Source organism: Alosa sapidissima, chromosome 5, assembly GCF_018492685.1.
Source record: "Alosa sapidissima isolate fAloSap1 chromosome 5, fAloSap1.pri, whole genome shotgun sequence".
Lineage (NCBI taxonomy): Eukaryota > Metazoa > Chordata > Actinopteri > Clupeiformes > Clupeidae > Alosa > Alosa sapidissima.
In genome coordinates, this window is record NC_055961.1 from 15809960 (window position 1) to 15832783 (window position 22824).

The 22824-nt window shown below is 39.8% G+C and overlaps 1 long non-coding RNA gene across 1 annotated transcript; it reads right to left on the reverse strand.

Annotated features, from left to right (window-relative positions):
* Window positions 1-13588: 13588 nt before the first annotated feature.
* On the reverse strand, window positions 13589-15510 carry LOC121709916. Its single transcript, XR_006032061.1, has 2 exons — window positions 15375-15510; window positions 13589-14606 (listed from the first exon to the last, which is right to left on the reverse strand). It is a non-coding gene; the product is annotated as an uncharacterized LOC121709916 (long non-coding RNA).
* Window positions 15511-22824: the final 7314 nt, after the last annotated feature.

Below are 22824 nucleotides of genomic sequence, written 5' to 3' on the forward strand. Positions count from 1 at the left end.
GTCAAAGCCCTCGCAACTGCTACGAATGATAAATTATTTGTGATTTTTGTGATTAGGATCCAATTACCAAATGGGTTATTCTTCTCTACAAAGTTACATAAAAAATAGGTTTTGTGTAATTCTGCTGACATACGACACAGACAAAGGACACAGAAAACCACGACAGAAAACCTAAAAATGGCCACTTTCCTCCACAAGAGTATGTTCTTATTTATATATATATATATATATATATATATATATATATATATATATATATATATATATATATATATATATATATATAGAAGAATGTCTGTAGGTAGCACAACATCCATGTCTCTTATTATGACCGCAGCGAAGCCCCCCCCCGCTGGACAGGACTCCCGAAAAGAGGGTAGGGCGGACACAGTTTTCTGTAAATATCTCGAGAACCGTAGGGTTTAGGAGGACCACCTTTTTTTTTGTATGTTGATCTTAAGGGGCCATGTCAACCCATTCCATAACCACTCATTTCATGTGGTACTAGCATAGCATGGTCAAAACTGCACGAAATTGGAAGTGTAGGGCGACGAGACCCAATACAGGTTGGAGGTCGACCATCTGACCACGTGGTGCAGGGACAACAACCTCCTGCTGAACGTCAGCAAGACCAAAGAGATTGTTGTTGACTTCCGGAGAGGTCACACCCAACACCTGCCACTGACCATCGACGGTGCTGTGGTGGAGAGAGCGAGCAGCACCAAATTCCTGGGGGTGCACATCAGCGAAGACCTCTCCTGGACCACCAACACTGCATCACTGGCGAAGAGAGCTCAGCGCCGCCTGTACTTCCTGCGGAAACTCAGGCGAGCAAGTGCTCCACCAGCCATCATGACCACATTCTACCGAGGCACCATTGAGAGCATCCTCTCCAGCTGTATCGCTGTGTGGGGCGGAAGCTGCACTGAATACAACAGGAAAGCCCTGCAGCGCATAGTGAACACAGCTGGAAGGATTATTGGTGCTTCACTCCCCTCCCTGAAGGACATTTACACCACCCACCTCACCCGCAAGGCGACCAAAATTGTGAGTGATGCAAGTCACCCCGCTCACAATCTGTTCGATCTACTGCCCTCTGGGAAGAGGTACAGAAGCCTGCGCTCCCGCACTACCAGACTCACCAACAGCTTCATACACCAAGCTGTAAGGATGCTGAACTCTCTCCCTCCTCTCCCCCCTCCACCCTCAGCTACATAACATCCTGGACATTGGACCCACAATGGCCGCGTGCACTACTCCACTTGCACACTTGCACACTTGTACACTTTACAACTTGTTGTTGTCCTGAAAACACAACACATCTGCTGCTCTTACATAACTTGCACCACTATGTCACTTTCTTTCTTACTTAGGTCAAACAGAACTACACAAGCCTTTTATTGGCCTGACTTTGCACTAGTATTTTATTGACTGTCTATGCACAATTTCAACCAAATTTTGCTGCTCTTATTTTTTTCATTATTATATGTGCCCTCTTATTTACTTACTTTTTTGTTTACTTGAATGTTATGTTTGTCTGTGGACTTAAATTGGTAAAATATGTCTTGTCTTCACCGTGGGATAGTGAGAAACGTAATTTCGATCTCTTTGTATGTCTGGAACATGTGAAGAAATTGACAATAAAGCTGACTTTGACTTTGACTTTGACTTTTGAAGTGTAGGATCATTATGAAACCCTCTGAATGCACGCCAAGTTTTGTGGAATTCCGTTCATGGGGGGCCATACTTAAGCAATAAGCCCCGAGAGGCCGTAGGTTACGCTGATTCTACAACAGCTAAGGGGCGTTGTTAGGCACGACTAGCGGGGATGCAGGATGTAAACTGATCCTGCTTCTCGTGATGTCTGAGACTTTGTGAGACTGAGGCCCCGTCCACACGGAGATGATTTTTGGGTTAAACGCACAGGTTTTGTATTGTCTTGGCCGATCGTCCAAACGAATCCTGTAAACGCACTGCCCAAAACCGCACTTTTTTGAAACCTGGTCCCAGGGTGGAAAAATCTGAAACCGTAGCCCTTGCGAGTTCGTTTGGATGGCGAAACCGCATACTTGCGTATTGATGATGTCATCGCCACACCTCAGCTGCCCTGGACTTATAGTATTGCCTAACAATACTAGTTTTCATACATGACATTACCTACAATTACACTCAGTAGGATAAATATCACAACTGGTGCTGCGCAACGCCAATAGCTTATCATGACTTGGTGGACTGAACAGTGTTTTCCCTGTGTTTTCTTGATGCATTCTAGCTACTGTCAGTGACGCGAGAGAACTAGTCAGAAGTTATTAGGGAAGTGCGGTGTAAGTTTAAATTAATTTGTGCGTAGTGCCGGTGTCATTCATTTATTTTACATGTCTTACAACATAAATAAATGCATCACTGTCTAGTGAAGTCAGATATGAGCATACAAAGACGCTTAGAACTCATGTTAAGCCGATGGTAGCGCACTAAATGCGAATGCGTGATTAAATGCAGGCAAAAGTATCGACTGTTACTAACAAAGGTATTATAGCAATATTATAAATGAGGCGACGGAATAGCCTAGAACTTGGGTAGGCCTAGCGTTTAGTAGCGTATGCACTTGCGGTGATAGCCAAAACTAATGTGAATCGCGGACTATCCTACAAACAAAGAAAGTAAAGGAGAGTATTTGTACCTGCGTTAGCCAAATAAAGGACAGGACTGCACCCTTCACAAACTGTACAAATGAAGTTTATTAGTTTTACAATTGACTACAGTTGACAGTTCACTATCAGTCCACACAAACAATTCTGGTTTCCATGTACTAGCCATTTTCATCGTAGCCTATTCTGTCTGTTTGTATAGCCTACAGCTCGCAAGCTTTGATCAATTTCTGTAAAGAAACAGTGCCATCTATAGGCCTGGGATATGAAGTAATGTGTTGAGTCGTGTTGAGATGGATCCGGACGCAAATATTCTTGATACTGTTCCAGGGAAGAAAGAGGGAAAAAAGATCGGTTTGGTACGTGTGGACTAGCCCTGAAGGTCGGCGAGTAGGATACACCGAACTTGCAAGTGGGATATTCTTACAGGCTTTAGGGGCGGGCGAGAGAGGCTTCATTCGCCCTGTAATGAGTCATTTAACCATATACCGACTTACGAAGATGATTAATTAACACGAAAACGTTGCCTGGTGTCCCTTTAACTTTTGTATCAAGTTGTGGTAGCGCAGTAATATAGAACGGAATGCGGTCAAGGTGTATGTTTGTGCTGGATTTTACAACAGCATCGAATGTGATTCAGCCAATCACAATCAAGGACCGGAACTATCATTTTTAGAAAATAAATTAATTTATGTTACTGTACACCAACTGGCCTGTAGCTGTAGTTTTCTGTGAATATCTCAAGAACCGTAGGGCCTAGGTACCCTGGAAATCCAGAGTTCTCGCGAGAGCACAAATTGTCTCTGCGAGACACTCTGGCAATGAGCAATGATGCACGTTACTTTTACCCCACATCCTGGGAACCAGCTAAACTGATGAAGACAGCGCTGCAACGTTGGAGGACAGTACACATTGGTCGTATTGTTATCCGATTGCGTCGAAGTCCGAAATCATTCAGAGTAAACATGGTCTAGTGTTCCATCCAATTGCGTGCAGTGAGATTTTTAAATGCATGCTTGTTGCCGCCCCTCGAGGTGGGCCATTACATTGTTCGTGGCCAGACCCTTAATCTTTCTAGATTATCAGGGTCTGGATTTTCCAGGCTAGGGCCTAGGAGGACCACCTTTTTTTGTATGATGGTCTTAAGGGGCCATGTCAACCCATCCCATAACCACTCATGTATAGCACCACCTAGTTAAAAATGAAAAAGCAAAAAATTAGGTGTTGTAATCATGGCTGACATGGTCAAAACTGCACGAAATTGAAAGTGTAGGATCATTATGACACCCTCTGAATGCATGCCATTTCGTTCATGGGGGGGCCATACAATAAATTAATTAATGTGTACATTTAGTGACTGTACACCAACAGAGTTTTCTGTGAATATCTTGAGAACCGTAGGGCCCAATGTTGGCCCAAAGGATGACCAATGTTTTGCATATGTTTGCCTCTAGGGGTCATGTTAACCCATTCCATATGCACACATGTGCATAAACAGATACACACGCACACACACACTGTACATTCACAGTAATCATACGTATGACACATACACACACAGTAGACATATGTACGCATGCATGCACATGCACACACACAGGCACACACACAAGCACATGCACGGACACACACACACACACACACACATAAACATAAACACGTACACGCACACATGCACACAAATTCAAGTTTTTCTCAGAATTATGAACAGGCAAGATGGAGGTGGGGTTGTATGAAATGTATTTTACATGTGAAATCTATGAACTAATGTTTTGGTACCTAGCAGATACCAGTGAGAATTGAGTGTGCATAATGCAATTCAGTGAGACAGTTAGAATCATATATGCCTTTCACCTTTTGTTTTTATCCAGCAGCCAGACCAGCAGATACCCTGACTTTGCTGAATTACTGAAGCTAAGCAGGCTTAGTTAGTACTTGGATAAGAAACCTCCTTGAAAGAGTAGGTTCCTGCTGGAAGTGGTGTTGGTGACTGGCCAGTAGGTGGCACTCTTCCCTCTAGCAAAGGCTATTGCAGTGACAGGGACACTGTACTGCAGGAAATGTTTTCCTTTGCGTGAACGTTAAATTGAGGTCCTGACTCACAATGGTTGTTAAAGATCCCATGGCACTTATTGGAAAGAGCAGGGGCGCCGCTAGGGTTGTATTCCATAGTAGTAGGCCTACGCACCATGGCCCAGGACGCTAACCCCCCCCCCCCCCCCCCCCCCAAAAAAAAGAACGGGTGCATGGCTACTTCACATAGAGGTGTTTCGAACTTTTTAAAATTTCTGGGATGAGGGAGATTTCACCCCCGGGATTTTTTTTTAAAATTCTGGCTGCTAAACACACCATTTTAACGCAATTTGGGTAGGACAGAAATACCTTTACAGAGCAAGCAGCTCTGGCCATATTGGATCTAGCTCACGTGACGTGACGCCTTTTACTGTTAAATACCTGAATAACGTTGCATTTTTAAGTGCCAGGACTGCTCATAATGTCGTGACAAAGTTTACACCAATCATCATCTTCTAAAGTATCCTTATGTTGAGATGTCCATTCTCTTTGCCCTAAATATAGGCTATCATTTGTGTGAAGCATGTTTCAATTAAAACTGTACACAAACTATTTTTATTGTTGTAATATTGAATGATTTTCATGAATAAAGCGTTTTTATTATAAAAATTATACGCACAGTGCGTACAGGATTACTGGGAAAGAGTAGGTGGTTCCCTGATTTACTGGCTAAATTCCCAACCATGGTTCATTCAATTTGGCCTTGTAATCATCCTCCCAGTGTGTAATTGGTTCATTCAGTCCTTCACTCTCCTGTGGTGTGAACATTCTGGCACATAATGGCTGTTGTGCATCACTCAGATGGGTGCTACACATTGGTGGTGCTTAATGAGATTCTGCCTGTGAAGCACTTTGAGTGTCAAGAAAAGTGCTATAACTGTAATATGTTGTTGTTACATAAACCCTTAATATTGTTGTTGTTGTTGTTGTTACATAAACCCTATTTGTCTATATTATTTATGCTGGTCTCTAGACCTTACTCTTGCACTGTTGGACTACTTTTTGCATCTTCACCATGACACTCACTCACTCTCTTGAGCACCTTGCCAGGCACGCATAACTAAGGACTATGGCTGGACTACTGTTTGCACATTGGACTTTCTTAATTTAACTTATATAGTGTATTTAGTTTTTGGCTGGACTACTGTTTGCACCTTCACCATGACACTCACTCCCTTTAGCACATCACCAGTCCTGGCCCTGTCACTACAAGCGTCTTATGCTTGATCACCCTCAAGCACATTGGACTTTCTTAATTTAACTTATATAGTGTATTTAGTTTTTAGTTTTGTTAGTTTTCTTATCTGTCTTATCTTCTACTGTCTTTATTGTACAGTGGAGTTTAGTTATATGTTTACACTTACACTTATGTTTACCACTTCTGCTGTAAGTGCATGTTGTGTGTTATGTCTGTATGCTACCGAGACCCTTGAATTTCCCCTTGAGGATCAATAAAGTATCTATCTATCTATCTAATATGTTGTTGTTACATTAACCCTATATAATAACAACATATTACAGTTATAGCACTTTTCTTGACACTTGACACATTTGATGTTTGTTAACATTGTTAAATTATGGTGATTCACTAGTCCCCTACAGTATTTTGAAGGAAGGAACCAGTTCATATTTTGTACCGCTCTGCGGTACATCTAGTTGTTTGCATGTTGCAGATTGTTCTTCTAGGATCTAGAGTCATGGTCACTTCATTCAACCCTTAAACTTCCTGTATTCTGCTTAATGAAAAATGACTTCATAAATTTAGAGGGATCCTTGTAGAAGGCAACCATACTGTAGCTTGCTCTTTCTTCACCCTTTTTTGTCTGAGGACTGCTGCCCTGCTTAGCGTAGTAGTCTCCTCTTCAGCACTGCTTGCATTACTGCTTCCTAGACCTTCATTCCATTCATTAGACTGTCTCTATGTTCTTTCCTTGCCATTTTCCAGCTTCTTCAGCTACCTCCTCCCCCGAACCAATCTTCCTATTTCAACTTGATGTCTTGACTTGGATTGAATTTGATGATACAATTATAATGTAATAAAATATACAATAACGTATACAATCTAATTAGTATACAATTGTACAGCTTGCAAACCATTAATGTGAGGATAAACAGAAACCTCTGAAAATTAGATTATAGACAACGTCAAACTCACAATGCTGATGGTTAGCTGAAACTCCATGATAGTTAAAAATGTTAAAACAAATATCCATGATGCTCTCCAGTATCCAGCAGCCTACAACATGAAAGATTCATGATAATAATCGGACTGTGGCCTCATCAAAGAGACAGATTATAATAATTACACCTTACAGGCTTAGATTGTGTTTTTGTCTTTTGAGAAGCGAACCTAGCATCAAATGCATGTTGTTTGCCAGCCTATGTGACCTCAATTTGAAAAATGAGAGAACAATAATTTGCCATGCCCCCAGAGAGAAATTGATGCATGAACCACAGTTAGAGCCAATAATTATTACGGTAATTACGGTAATTAAACTATAACTTGGGAGCATATACTGGTGTTGCGGACTTTTTTCCCCTCTCTCTCAGAGCCAATAATTATGTCATGTGTTTTGAAAAAATAAATGTCATGGTTTCATCTTGTGCAGAGAAAAAGATTCTGTCACCCAAAAACACGTGACATTTCTTTCTGCTACTCAACAACACAATAACTGCAGACCACCTCAAATTACATATTATTATCACTGTGAGGGACCGAGGCGACCACCCGACGTTTAGGGAGGTGCGCCACTGGATAAGCTGGTGTTGAGGGAAGGCAGGAGACAGCAGCTCCGTACAAAAATACAGTCATGTATTGTCCACAATTAACAGGCAGATCCAGGACCACAATTGGAGTCCAAACATGAAATGCAGGGTTCTTCAGTCTTCAAACAGTTACCGTGCCATAAAACTAGGCACCAGGAACCTACTCTTTTCATGCTCCCTGTCAAAACAAGGCGACTTTTTAACTTTGGACCTCACTTAAAGGAGAATTCCGGTGTGATATTGACCTAAAGTTTATTGAAACATGATACCGAGTGTGAACATATGTCTCATAGCCCATCTCAGCTTGTCCCCTGCACTCCAAAATCTGGCGCTAGTTAGCCGATGCTACCAACAGCTTTTTCAATAGTGGTGCTTCGGCATCGGGCTAGCCATGCAAATAAATCACTGTTTTACACCCATTTACGAGGCTCAATGTATCTCCACACTTCATTGGTAGACTTCCGAGGGCCCTGACATTTAAAACGAGACATTGAGAACTTTGAAAAAGCACTGGTAGTTTACTTACAAGACGATTTACAGTATCTTCACGAAGTTTAGCGTTTGCAGCCATCTTGAATTTAGTCACGATAAGTCGAGCGACGAGTAAGAATGAACAGGTATGATAAGGGATCAGATTCCAAAAATAATTCAGTGGAAATGCATGGATTCCAGTTGCTGCTACTGGAAGAAACTGGAATCCATGCATTTCCACTGAATTATTTTTGGAATCTGATCCCTTATCATACACTCGGTATCATGTTTCAATACACTTTAGGTCAATATCACACCGGAATTCTCCTTTAATCCTTGCCTCACAGCAAGCAAGGTTAACTTCACAATCACATTTAAACAAACAAACAGTTTATCCTCCCAGTGTGAAATAAACCCATCTTTAAAGAGGCTCACCAAGTACCCAATTAAGTCTTGGGCCAAACCATTTAAGAGGGGTGACGATCTGTACCAATATACCCACACTTAAAATCCCAAATAGTACCAAAGACACACACAAGACAAACACATACACAGCAATAAAATTACACCCTTCAAACAAATAAGTAAAAGGTGCATGCAGGTGAAAGTGTGGTCGCAAAGTCTGTATTGCACACAGCAGCCTTTTAACATTTTATAGGACGGTAGACAGGTGACGGTAGACAGGTGACATTCCATCGGTTCAAAAATAGACTTTGAAATCTGAATGCTTGTTCACAGTTTAAGACCATCTGGTGCCCTCGGGCCTTCGGATATCTTGTCGCCCGTCTGTCTACTATTATAGTGATAGAATTCCCTTTAGTCAATGTAGGGGCAGCGGTGGCCTACTGGTTAGGGGTTCGGGCTTGTAACCGAAGGGTTGCTGTTTCAATCCCTGACCCAGTAGGAAAACTTTGGGCGGGAGAAGTGGTTGAGCATTGCTCTCCTGTGGTCAAAATTACTCCAAGACAACTGGTGTGAGACTTCAGCTTTATTCACGACGCCGGGAGCATGTTACACACATGAAATGTGAAAGTAACAAGCCCACCCATCTGTGGGTGAACCCAACTCAAGCCAAATCACAAGTTGTCACCCACCAGTGATCATCTAACCATCTGTTTTTTTAACAGAGATAAGAAATGTTTACCACCCCTCATCCTGAGGGTCACCATCAGTTCAATGACAAAGGGGTTATCTTAGCACTCCTAAGTCAAAACATTCTTACAGAGAGGTTTCAGATGACACAGGGGTCAAAGTCAGAGGATAGTAACCAGATTTCACTGAATATATGTAAGGTATACTAAACATTCAATTATCCCACACTCCCATGCCCACATCCACGGCCAACCCCTCACTGCTCCCCGAGCGCCGCTGCAGTAAGGCAGCTCACTGCTTTGGGTTAGTGCGTGCTTCACCTCACTGTGTGTTCACTAATTCACGGATGGGATAAATGCAGAGACCAAGTTCCTTGTATATGCAAATATACTTGGCCTATAAACCTGATTTACATGTAACAATTTAGACTGGCAGCGGACCAGAGGCTATTTTAATTCTTATTTTTCTATTTTTAGAGAGTAAAAAAGTAGTTCTTCATAGAAAAGTAGGTATGACTTTAGGCTATACTTATAAAGGATATTAATGATTTATCCAGCTTATTAATTAAGTTGTTAAGGCGTTACAAACCATTAATAACCCATTAGATAACAAGAGCAACAGTGACCTTTTGGTTGCCAAATAGACATCCCATACTCATCCATGCCATTCAGCCTTTTTGCTTACTTTGTTATGGTTATGATTATGTTGCCAAACACTTTTTTCTACAACGACAGTATATGAATACTAGTTAAAAATAGCTGAGAATACAAAGCAAGACACTTGAAACAATTCCTCTGTATAAAATCTCTCCAGATCATCCAGATTCCGAGGGTCTCACTTGGGCATTCTCCTCTTTGATTCACCCCACTGTTTTTCTGTGGAGTTTAGATCAGGGTAGACTGAGATGGCAGTTGCAGCAGCTTGATTTTGTGTTCAGTAAACTGTTTTTGTTTTAATCTGGACATGTGTTTTGGATGTACGAAAGTTCACAAAACATGGCATGCATTCGGAGGGTGTCATAATGATCCTACACTTTCAATTTCATGCAGTTTTGACCATGTCAGCCAGAGATATTGTGGTGAAAACACCTAATTTTTTGCTTTTTAATGCCCCCTTAAGACCAACATACAAAAAAAAGGTGGACCTCCTAGACCCTATGGTTCTCGAGATATTCACAGAAAACTGTCTCCGGCCACCTACAGGCCAGTTGGTGTATAGTAACATAAATTAATTTATTGTGTGGCCCCCCATGAACGGAATTCGACGAAACTTGGCGTGCATTCAGAGGGTGTCATAATGATCCTACACTTCCAATTTCGTGCAGTTTTGACTATGTTAGGTCACAGATACCTGCGATTACAACACCTCATTTTTACTTTTTTGTGTTTAACTAGGTGGCGCTATACATGAAATGAGTGGTTATGGAATGGGTTGACATGGCCCCTTGAGATCAACATACAAAAAAAATGGTTCTCCTAAACCTTACGGTTCTCAAGATATTCACAGAAAACTGTGTCTGCCCTACCCTCCTTTCGGGGGTGCAGTCCAGATGGGGGCTACAGATCAAAACGAAAAATGATGGTTCCATGCTATCCATATAGGGTTACATGCCCACCAAGTTTCGTCTACCCCGGTCTTTCAGTGTCCCGGGAATCCTTGACGGAAATTTGGACATGCGAAAAAGAAAAAAAAAAAAAAAGAAAAAAAAAATCTGACACAAGACAAAGGATGTTACCTTGATATAATGTATCCATGTGTCATAAAAATGTAAATATATTCATGTTTGGTATCATTGTAGTAGTCTCAGTACAAGGATTGTAATGATTTGATTGTGAGAATGTTTGGAACATTTTATAAGTGATATTTCTGATATATAAGATATCTCTCCTCATGCTATTCAGATAGGTGTGAAGTGGGTGTGAGTAGGTGTGTCTGATGCCAAGTGGAGAACCAACCAAGTGGGCTTGTTTTGGCGCCAAAATTCTTCCTTTGTTTAACCCATACAAAAGTAACTAAACTGCAATGTTTGTCAGACTAAGACTAAGATTAGAAGGATGGAGAACTGAAGAGAGGGAGAGGTTGGCTACAGGCCTAGGCTACATAGACCATAGACCATTTTTTGTACCCTCTCTGCTTGTAACAGAATAAACCTGATTCCTGAGTTTTCCTGAAGTTTGCCAGTCTAAGATTAATATTAAGTAATTATTCACCACAATTACTTTCAATTGCAAGATATGTTTTTTTTTGTGTGTACAGTATATCCAGAGAATATGTGGTCATTTTACTAAATTATGGTCTCATTTTACTAGACTGTGCGGCTCAATTTAGTTAATCCTGTGCACATTTTACTAAATAGTACACTCACTTGTACTAAATTGTGGGCTTGTTTTCTGAATTGTGCGCGCATATTACTAAATTGTGCCCTCATTTTACTAGATTGTGTGCTGAATTTAGTAAAAGGAACGCACTATTTACTGAAATGAGTGCACTGTTTACTAAAACCAGAGCACAATTCAGTAAAATGAGTGCACAATAGGCTCCTTCAATGTTGGTAAACATCCAGAGCCAAGGTTGGGTGCGCGCAGCATGGGCTCAGAAAAATGGAGCAGCTAATAGACCAGCATGTTGATCTATTAAGGTATGCGCTGTCATTATCAACCCAGGACCGCAAACTGTACCTTAATAAATTAGTCTTAGCTAATGGCGATTTTCTGCCTGATCCTGAGCTAATAACTGAATGAGTAGACAACGTTAGCAAGTGGCCAGAGATTCATTGGCTCGCCATATATGGCTGGTTGACAAGCCCAGTGTGTTTTTTCTTGACGTTTCCTTGACGTTTCAGTCAATTCACACACACACAATTCAATGAGATGGAAAGCTTTCTGCATTGTGAACATTTTTCCTGTGACGTGGCCCATGAAGGGGTCAATTTATTAAGTTGAGCGCACAATCTAGTAAAATGAGACCACAATTAGTAAAACGTGCATACGTTCTCTCGATATACAAACAATCTTGCAATGACACCTCCCTCCCGGGCTTTTAAGTTTTGAAGATTTTTTGGAGACTTGGTGACCCCAAGATGATACTTTTTTTCTCTAATTTTTCAACAGTGGTTCTTATGGAATTTTTTGCCTCTCGTACCATCCTCCTTACTGTGCGTAGGGGGCAAGATAAACATGGGTCTTTGTTCAAGCCTGCCACATTTCCAGCTGACTGGAAACATGGACGGATTAAGGTATCTTGATGTGAAAAGATGCCAATTACAAAGCATGATTATCACGCATAGTGTGACACGTGTTATTTGACTGAGGGGCCCCATTCAGATATCAGGAGTGAATAACATCCCCTATAGTATATGATTCAGACAGACATATCACATAACATAACCTGTGTTATTTGAGTGAGGGGTCTTATTCAGATATCAGGGGTGGATACACTGAATACACTGAATTATTTTTGGAATCTGATCCCTTATCATACCTGTTCATTCTTACTCGTTGCTTGACTTATCGTGACTAAATTCAAGATGGCTGCAAACGCTAAACTTCGTGAAGATACTGTCTGTATAAATCGTCTTGTAAGTAACTACCAGTGCTTTTTCAAAGTTCTCAATGTCTCGTTTTAAATGTCAGGGCCCTCGGAAGTCTACCAATGAAGTGTGGAGATACATTGAGCCTCGTAAATGGGTGTAAAACAGTGATTTATTTGCATGGCTAGCCCGATGCCGAAGCACCACTATTGAAAAAGCTGTTGGTACCATCGGCTAACTAGCGCCAGATTTTGGAGTGCAGGGGACAAGCCGAGATGGGCTATGAGACATACGTTCACACTCGGTATCATGTTTCAATACACTTTAGGTCAATATCACACCGGAATTCTCCATTAAGGAATGTAAGGAATATGGCAAATGTGTAAAACTGCCTAGAGCAGACTGTCGAGAAGAATACTGTTGAGAGAGGCCACCAAGGCACCAATGACGACTCTAAATTGCCTTGGTTTCATCAGGTCCCGTTCCGCAGGTGTATAAACTCAAGCACCTGAATGCAGACTGCATGGTGCTTGATTAATACACCAGTGGAAATGGACCTGATGAAACCCATGAATTCCCAGGTACAATTTTACTCCCCTTAGACTTGATCATTATGTTAATTTTATGCTATAATTTCAGTATAGTGCTTCTTGCGCCAATGATCTCATGTTTGCACTAAATATCAAGGGCTAAATATCAACTAGGCTATATCATGCATATCCATTAACCTCATTTACATTATGCTGTTCTATGCATCAATGGCCTATACATACATTTATTCATTTGCCATTTATTCAAGTGACTAATAAAATGAGAATTAACATTCAAAATATTTTGCAAACAAGACCTTAATGCAGTCTCTTTGGAACAATATAATATCAACAGTTTATTAACTGTTGATTCGAACAATTCAAAGATCAAAGCAGAGCAACCTACCCTTAATAGACATTTGCACACAATTTCATACAGTGATTATTCTATACTAAATATGATCAAAAATACATGTTGGTTGAGCTGAAATATATCTTTATTCAGAGTGTCATTTAAGAGATCAGCAAAAAGCGGCACTCCATTATACGGTACTTCCTGTAGATGGTAACATCTTTTTTCAGAGCAGCTTTTTAGTAGCATTGAGGAAGGAACCATAGCTCTATTAATATTAGTGATATGGAGGCTAGAATGAAAATGAAAATTAACCATGAAAACCATCTTTCATAGCTTTGCCGGTGGAATCAATGTGTAACAGCTACCTTTGAACGCCTCTCAAGACCTCAGAAGCTTGATTGGAGTACCTTTCAAGGGAGAATGCCTGAGCTCTTATGCAGGATCACATTACATTTGAATACTTGCAACACACCTACATTTGGAACAGCACAACCCCAGTGCTTAGCTGCAGACAACCACAGAGGTAAAGATAGACATCTATAAATGAATGTTCAGCATTACATTATCTCAAGCTTTAGATCGAAGTGTAATAGTCTCAAGAAAACATAGAAAAACAACCAAGAGAACTCTCTGACAGCCTTTACCAGGCTGGTTATGGCTGTCATATGTAATTGAGTGAAGGTCATGCCATCTGTGTAGCTGATTTGAAGGACCAGACAAAGAAGTTTAAAGGCAATGATTAATTTCACAAAGTTCACACTGAAACAGAATACCATTAGATTTCAATAAGGTAGCAGTCATGCAACAAATGTGGCTATCCAAGGTCATGGATGCAGCATGAAAACTAAAACTTATACCAAATGGCCCATGCATTGTGTAAGACATCAGAAGCTGATGACATCTAATTTTTGACAGCAATGTGTAGAACATTAGGAGGTTTCACATGCGTTCTCTCACAGTCAAGTGGTGATGAAAAATATCCACTCTCTCTGTCTTCTGGAAGACTTCTTTCTTCCAGATGGAAAGTGACCCCTCTCTTGGGGTATTTGACAAACTGACACCCATTTATATCGAGTGTCCAACACAGCCTGTCAAATACACTAAGAGGAGGGCCTTCAGGGGAGCCTGCACGTGAGGTTAAACTAATAGAAAGGGGAAACCAGGAAGGAAGAAATAAAGAAAAATAAATAAATAAAATGAGACAGAGAAACATTCCCATGTTAAAGCATTTGTGAATTCCTGTAAATGCAACATCTGCTTTCACAATGTAATTATGTCAGATTTGTTATTAACTAATAATGGACACCAACCAAGTATAACAGAAGCACACTTGAATACAACCGTCCACCACATCACAGAGATAGATTTAGCTTATGACCTGCCCCTAACATTTCTATCCATTTAAGATAATTATGAAAGTAATTATAGAAACACTAGGCCTACTATTAAAAGTATAGTATAGTATAATAATATAGTATAGCATACTATCACTCCAAACACTATATTTTACTATACTACACTGTACTGTAGTATGCTATAGTATTTAGAATAAAATATGTAGATTCAGGAAAAATATGAATATTTGAAACAATGCTGATCAGTTATCATTTCAGTTATCATCCATGCTGAGTCTTCATTTCCATTTCTGCTTATAAATGTGACATTTCAACAGGAAGTTAAATTCAGCACTCAGGCAAAAAGATCTCTTTTTGCTTACAGTGTGCTAATAATACAGGTTGAGTATTATTGATTCAACTTCAGTATAACCTGGTAGTTTGAATATGCATATCAAAGAATACAAGCCTGAGGTTCACACTATTTCTAACATTGTTGTCAGTTCTTCGAAAAACACTATCTTAAAAACTTGCTGAATTATATCTCTTGAGTCAGAGGCACGGAACATACAATACCTGAAGACGATCCCGAGGCAAACTTGTAGACAGTCTTTTTTTTTGTTGCACGGCTGTGCTCCCCCAAGCTGTCGGAGTCCCCCCACCCGAGCAAAGCCTCACTCTCACAGAGAAAGGCAGGAGACACTATGCCTCTGACTCGTCATCTGATGATTATTAAGAGACGAACGTCTGTAAAGAGGAAGCCAAAATGGGGAAGATAAGTGTTAGGCCAGCTAGCAGGAAATATCTGGAACCAAAGTGACAACATGTCATGGTTGTGAAATGCTGCAGAAGGCAGTTTGAATTCAGAGTTTCTGTGCACTGGCTGTTCCATTAGCTACAGTATTTTTTATGAGACGTGTAATAAAGTTGTCTGTCAGTAGCAAAAGTGTGTAACAGCTAAAAGAGAAAAGGATGAATTGAAAACATTTCTCACAAACCATTAAACATTTCTGGCATGTGTTAAAGTGATGCATGCTTTAATATAGATACCAGCTCTGTGCAATTGAGTACAGAGTACTCCTTTTTTCTACTTGTTTCAAATTCATTGCAGATACTTTCGCAAGAGGTTAGTGGAAAACCTTACAATAACTATGTCCCATGAATACTGATAGAACAGATCAAACCATGTTAACTGTAACTGTGTTGAATGACATATCTAGTGTCTATACTAATGCAATGATGAATTATGTCCTAGAAGACTTTAGTAGAAACACACTTTGAATTGGGCTGCAGATGAAGATATACCTCAAACATTACTAGGGCCTCTTACTCATCGAGCCTATGCAGAGAAGCTGCAAGTGTTCTCTGGATTTAGAATGGTGTCAAAGCCTCAAAGAACGCCTCTGACCATAACCAACTGTCAAATAAGCAGGTTTCTACTTTCAGTTAATCTAATGTGTTCAATTACAATTAGTTCTTGCCGTACACAAGCGCAATCCCCTGCCACCCTTCTTTACAACTAAACATTTCTGTAAATTACCAGGGATTTTGAAGAACAGAAGTCTTGAATGTTAAAAAGTTAATTATGCACAATGAAAGGTCATCATTTCAACTTGTGTGTTTTTCCTTGCATCTTATCATATACATACAATGTTTGACTGACTCTGAATGCTAGGTTGATAATCCAGTAAACCATGCTAATTCAGTTTACTCTGAAAGAAGTGCTTAGGAACAGGTTCAAATGTTTGACATGTCCTGGAGATTGAACTCGTGTTTTGTTTACCTCTCTATGACCAACGTTTTTTGATTGTGTTTTATGTTAATTTAATGGATTTGTTTAGATCAGGGGTGTAGTGGTAAAATAAGAGGTGGGTAAACTATGAATTCTGTGATCACAGTAAGGTGGACTGCAATGTTTTAAAAAACATGTTTGATGATGGTGGAGGTTATAAGTCCAATGTTTAAACATTTAAACATGGTTTAAACACAAAAATGGTTCCTAGATTGTTGATGAGTGTACATACTGTGAATGTGGGTAATATATTGTGATATTTGAATGTTAAAAGTTGCAATTGGTGAATAAACTCTTTTGAGAGGTGGATAAACTCTATTAAGAGGTGCATAAATTCTATTTCTGAAATTTCAAAGGTGGATAAACTGCATTTACTTGCATTTAGCCTCCACTACAGCCCTGTTTAGAATGAAAGACACTAAAAAAGAAACACAAAGCTTCTATTAGAAACAACAATATGGATTACGCTATCGCTAGACATTACAAGGACAGAAATCATGGTTCAGCCACTACATTGAGATTCATTGGCATTGAGAGGGTTGAACCTAATGTAAGAGGTGGTGATTTGATAAAACAATTGCTTAAAAGGGAGGCTTACTGGATTCACAAATTGAATACAGTCGAACCATATGGACTTAATGAAAAACAATACTTGAGTGTTTTTTTGTGAACAGAATAACTGGCTTGTAAAAATTATTTTGTATATTCAAACTAATAAGGTACTGTCTTATGCACATCTTGATGTTGTGGAATTAATTAAATGTTAGAGGTGTTGATAAACTGATGAACTGTTGAATTTATGAACAAAATTATTAGGTGGATTTTATAAATTGATGAATTACTGATCACTGAATTATGTCTGGTGTCAGCCTATTTGTGCAAAGTTGGGGGGGTTTAAAAAGTGCAGTAGATTAAGTGGCAAGGGCTGCATAAGAAAGGTGGGGGAGGATTGGAATGGGGGGGGGGGGGCACCAACAAGGAGCACCCAAGAGCAACAGGGGCAAGGAAAAACTCCCTTACCAAGGAAGAAACCTCGGGCAGATCCACGGCTCAAGGGGCTAACCCAACTGCCAGGGGTCTTGGTGTGTGAGTTGGGGGGATGACAGGGGAGATGGGATAGTGTGCTGTGTATGTGGGGAGAGGGCAGTGTGCAATATGTGTGTTGGAGAAGCTTCCTCATGAGACAATGTGCTGTGTATTGGGGGGGGGGGGGGGGGGGTGGACAGTGTGCTGTAAGTAGGTTGGGGATGTGTGTTGGAGAAACTTAGGTATCTGGTTTTTTGGAATTAACGCATGCCGCAGTCCGGCCTGATGCAGTTCAAAAGGGAGCAGCCACAAGTGAACTAAAGAGATAACATTGGCCACAAACTAGTAACACACATATATCAGCATATGGGTTGCAGAGTTTTTTCTGTGAGCCAAATCAAGAATATTTTGGCATGATTGCAAAGATTTAAAAAAAAAAATATACTGTACACTTCCCTCTCTTGCGATTTTTCCCTTTTCTACCGCTGGCTTTCTGCTCTGCATGATGTTAACAGGGGTCTTTTGTGATTGGTGTTTTTTTTTTTTTTTTACTTCACCTTCCTGTTCATGCGTTGATTAGAAACTCCTTTAAATAGCCACCCTCTCAGTGAGTGTGACCTGCCCGACATTTCACGCTGTTAAGAAAGGTCAGCATGAAATGTGTGTTGATGGTCAATCCTACGTGCCTTCACGCTGTTAAGAAAGGCCAGCATGAAATGTGTGTTGATGGTCTTTCCTACGTGACTTCATGTCTGTTCAGACAGTTTAGGAATCAAATAGAGCATGGACTGACAGGTTGTAGTTCACTTCTTAATATTTATAAGAAGATAGTGCTGTGGATGTAAGTGTCAGTGTGGCTGTGAGCAGAGAACAAACAGGAAATGAGGACAGGCACATTTGCGGCCCTGCTGTGTCACTGTTCAGATGGCTATCAGCTATGTGCAATTAAGTTAGTCACGCATTTTCACACCATACACACACACACACACACACACACCTACACATGCTTACATATACTGTTTACACATATTATATCACATGAATAATGAAGCCCTGTAACCATGGCTGGAATGTGCATTTGGAATGTACTTCTACATGTATATACCAAATATCCATGTTTATCTCCAGGGAGATTGGGAGAATTCTGTCAACTTCTTTCATCTTCAGAATGATCCATTTATCCATCCAAAACAACGTTTTCATCAGTCAGCTTTTCAAAAGACATGATGCCATGATGTGAGAAGCTTTTATGGTCTACAATTTCAGCTTTTTACACAAACAAAAACTTCACTCAGTCAGTGCTCTTGCTTTCCATTAGCTACATCTAATCTACTGTCTAAATTGATGGCTGTAGAGTTGAAATTAGACTTTGTGATCACAACGGGGAGTCTGCACAGCCAGAACCCTTTGCAGTTGCTCTCCATTTTGGAACAAGACTGAGGGTATAGCAGTCAGAAGTGACAGTTGGAGAGTTGTATCAGATGTGGTGATCGCAATCAGGATTTCACCACACCAAGCCTCCCTGAGCACAGCGCAGCACAGGCAGCACTGCAACAGCAGCAGTGGATGATGCTGAGTGATACCTCAAGGGGAAGTAGCTGACCAAAACCGCTGAGAGCTGTTGCCACAGAGGGGACCGTTGATCGCCATCACTGCACCCATTTGAACCAAAACAGCCAACAGAGAAAAGAGAAGATAAGAGCACTTGAAGAGAATCAATTTCAATAGCCGATAATAATAATAATAATAATAATAATAATAATAGTAATAATAATAATAATAATAATAACAATAATACATTTTATCTAAAGTGGCTTTCATGACACCCAAGGTCACTTCACAAACAAAAAAGGTCGTTAAAATCGATCATCAATCGTCATCTCATAAAAATAAAAGTCAGTCAGTCAGTCAGTCCATAAACCATCTTGAAGAGATATGTTTTAAGTATGTTTTTAAAGTCAGTAATTGAGTCACAGTGTCTGTAGTCTGTCAGTGAATTCCACAGCTTGGGTTCGATGTAGCTGAAAGCCCTCTCTCCCAGGGTGCACTAGGGACATGCAGTAGGCCTGCTGAGGAGGATCTCATTGAACGGGCGGGGGTGTACATTTCCAGGAGATCAGTGAGGTAGATAATGTGATGTGGCACGTACGGCATAAATTGAGGAGATTAGTTCACAGAAAAAAGCCATGAGCTTTGGATCACTGTGTTCGGTAACACTTTATTTTAATGTGTCGCTGTTACAGTGTACCTACCTGATTAGGTACAGTGGTACAACCTGTGTAACAACATATACTATCAGGTACTATCATTGTACTTGCATTATGTATTTGTGGGTACCTACATATAGTTGTTACATTGTAATACTGAGTGCTTTTACAAAACTTTGCCAATTTGCCAAAATTTTCATCAGAGGCAAAGAGCTGATCTGAGACCTGCTGGATGGGGTAAATCTGGTCATGGTAGATTTGATATACAAACCATTCTTAGCTCCAGTCAAGGCCTCATTGTCTTCAGAGTACATGTAACAGCTGTGCTGCTACAACCTTGTTACACTTTGATACAGTGGAATAAACCTATTAAGTGTACCAGTTAATTACTTACATGTACATATGACATGTATGTTATGTCTTCGATGTCTTGGAACAGGTCGACTAATTCACTACATAGTACATATATTAACTGTGTTGGTACACATTTATTGCTCTTTGATACAGTGGCATAAACCCATTAAAATGAAGTGTACCAGTTAAGTACTTACAATTACATATTACATGTATGTTGTGTCATTGGTGTCTTGGAACATGTCTGCCATTACCCTACATACTGTAGTACATGTATCAACTGTGTCGGTACACATTTATTACTCTTTTGATACAGTGGAATAAACACATTAAAATAAAGTGTACCAGTTAAGTACTTACATGTACAAATTATATACATCCTGTCAATGATGTCATGCATCCTGTAATGTGTAATTGATGTGTTGAAACGTGTCTGCTGTTACACCACATAGTACATGTGAATTAGTAGACCTGTTCCAAGACATCAAAGACACAACATACATGTCATATGTACATGTAAGTAATTAACTGGTACACTTAATACGTTTATTCCACTGTATCAAAGAGTAACAAGGTTGTAGCAGCACAGCTGTTACATGTACACTGAAGACAATGAGGCCTTGACCGGAGCTAAGAATGGTTTGTATATCAAATCTACCATGACCAGATTTACCCCATCCAGCAGGTCTCAGGTCAGCTCTTTGCCTCTGATGAAAATTTTGGCAAATTGGCAAAGTTTTGTAAAAGCACTCAGTATTACAATGTAACAACTATATGTAGGTACCCACAAATACATAATGCAAGTACAATGATAGTACCTGATAGTACATGTTGTTACACAGGTTGTACCACTGTACCTAATCAGGTAGGTACACTGTAACAGCGACACATTAAAATAAAGTGTTACCCTGTGTTCTGAAGCATTATTATGTGGTTTCTTAAGCTTTGCATGAGTTTTGCATACATTTAGAGAGACTACAAAGTCTGTTTCAAATGTAGGTTAAATTACAGTAGGTTAAGTTTTATCTATAGTGATAAATGACTTGGATAGATTCTTCTCCAAAATTAACTCTACCTTGTGCTTGAAATACAGCTTTAAAGCCAGAAAAACACAGATTTGATCTATATTCCTAATATTTATACTTTAATTTGCAAAATTAGAACTGATCTGGCCTGCACTGGTCTTCGGTAATTACACATTCATGGAGGAGGGGCCTTACCATTCTGCTAACCTCAAGAATATGCAATGACAGGCTGAGCAATTGAACACAAGCCAATATCCCTTTGCAGTCTTTTTGGATTACCAAATCATGTTGGATTTCAGTCTTTACTTTCATGTGTTTTTTTCATGTGATAGCTAGATAGATAGATAGATAGATAGATAGATAGATAGATAGATACTTTATTGATCCCCAAGGGGAAATTCAAGGCTTGAGTCTCTTATTCATTGTGATGACTCAGTGTTGGAATTAGTTGGGCAGTATTTCAATTATATGTATTTAAAATACGTATTTAATTACTTTAGCGTATTTTGTAATTTGCATTTTGCAGGATTGGAAAAACTCAAATGTAGTTTGTAACAAAATACTTTGAGGGTTTGTATTTGAGTATTTTTAACTACTTAAATACTTCTCAAATAAGGCAAAATGTCATCACTCAATTTTATATACTACCCGCTATAACCATGACAATAGGCAATGCTTATCATAAAGCCAAAGGCCAGAATCTTGGTGAATCTGGTTTTAAGAATAGGCTGGGTGCCTGGAGATATCCTTTGGGCAATTCCCTATATTCAACTGTAAAGTTGACCTAAACATTTCATTACCTTTTTGGAAGAAATTCAAGAAAAGCATGAAATGTTTACCCATATTCCATTTTTCTTGCTGTGGTATGCCACATTGTGACCAACTTAAAAGTGTTAGATCCAACTTTCCTCTATTACGATCCACTCTGAACATGTGTAAAGTTGAAAAAATTGAAAAGAAAAGTCAATTGTGGGAGCCAAAATGGTCAACCTTATCACCCTTCTGTAAGGACAACATGGGGTGTAAACCCAATTTGTTTGTTTATGTCAATTTTTGTCACCCTGTAGACAACTTAAAGCCCCTTAGAACCCCTTAGAACATGTCACGAAGTTGAAAGAAATTTAAAAAGTAACTAGGAGCTTGAATTGTCAGTTGTGTTAAGTGCTACAAGACTACAATTTGACAACGATACAGATAATATACTGAGGGAGAATATTAGGACCATGGCCACCCCATGACCTTGAGTACCTAATAGCTGATGTTCATTCTTACTATTAACCCTTAAAGGAGTACCGTCACACCGGTGTGACAGGAATGTTGAGAAATGAACGTTCTAAAGAATATCTGGGTTCATTGAATTCAACATAGAATTTTAGAACCTTCCATTGTTGCGGAACTTAGAACGTTCAAAAACCTACACCTTTAAGGGTTAAAACTTGGATTTGACAGGAGGATTTACTGTAAGGAGTAACATACGCTGTGGTGTCCTGACATGCAGAAATAACGGAGGAGACGGAGATAAAGACCTCCCGGAGTGGAATTCTCTCCCAAGTTAATTCATTCTGTATATTGGGGCCCCTTATAGGTTGTTATTCTGTTTATCCCCAATGTTGCCAGTAGAC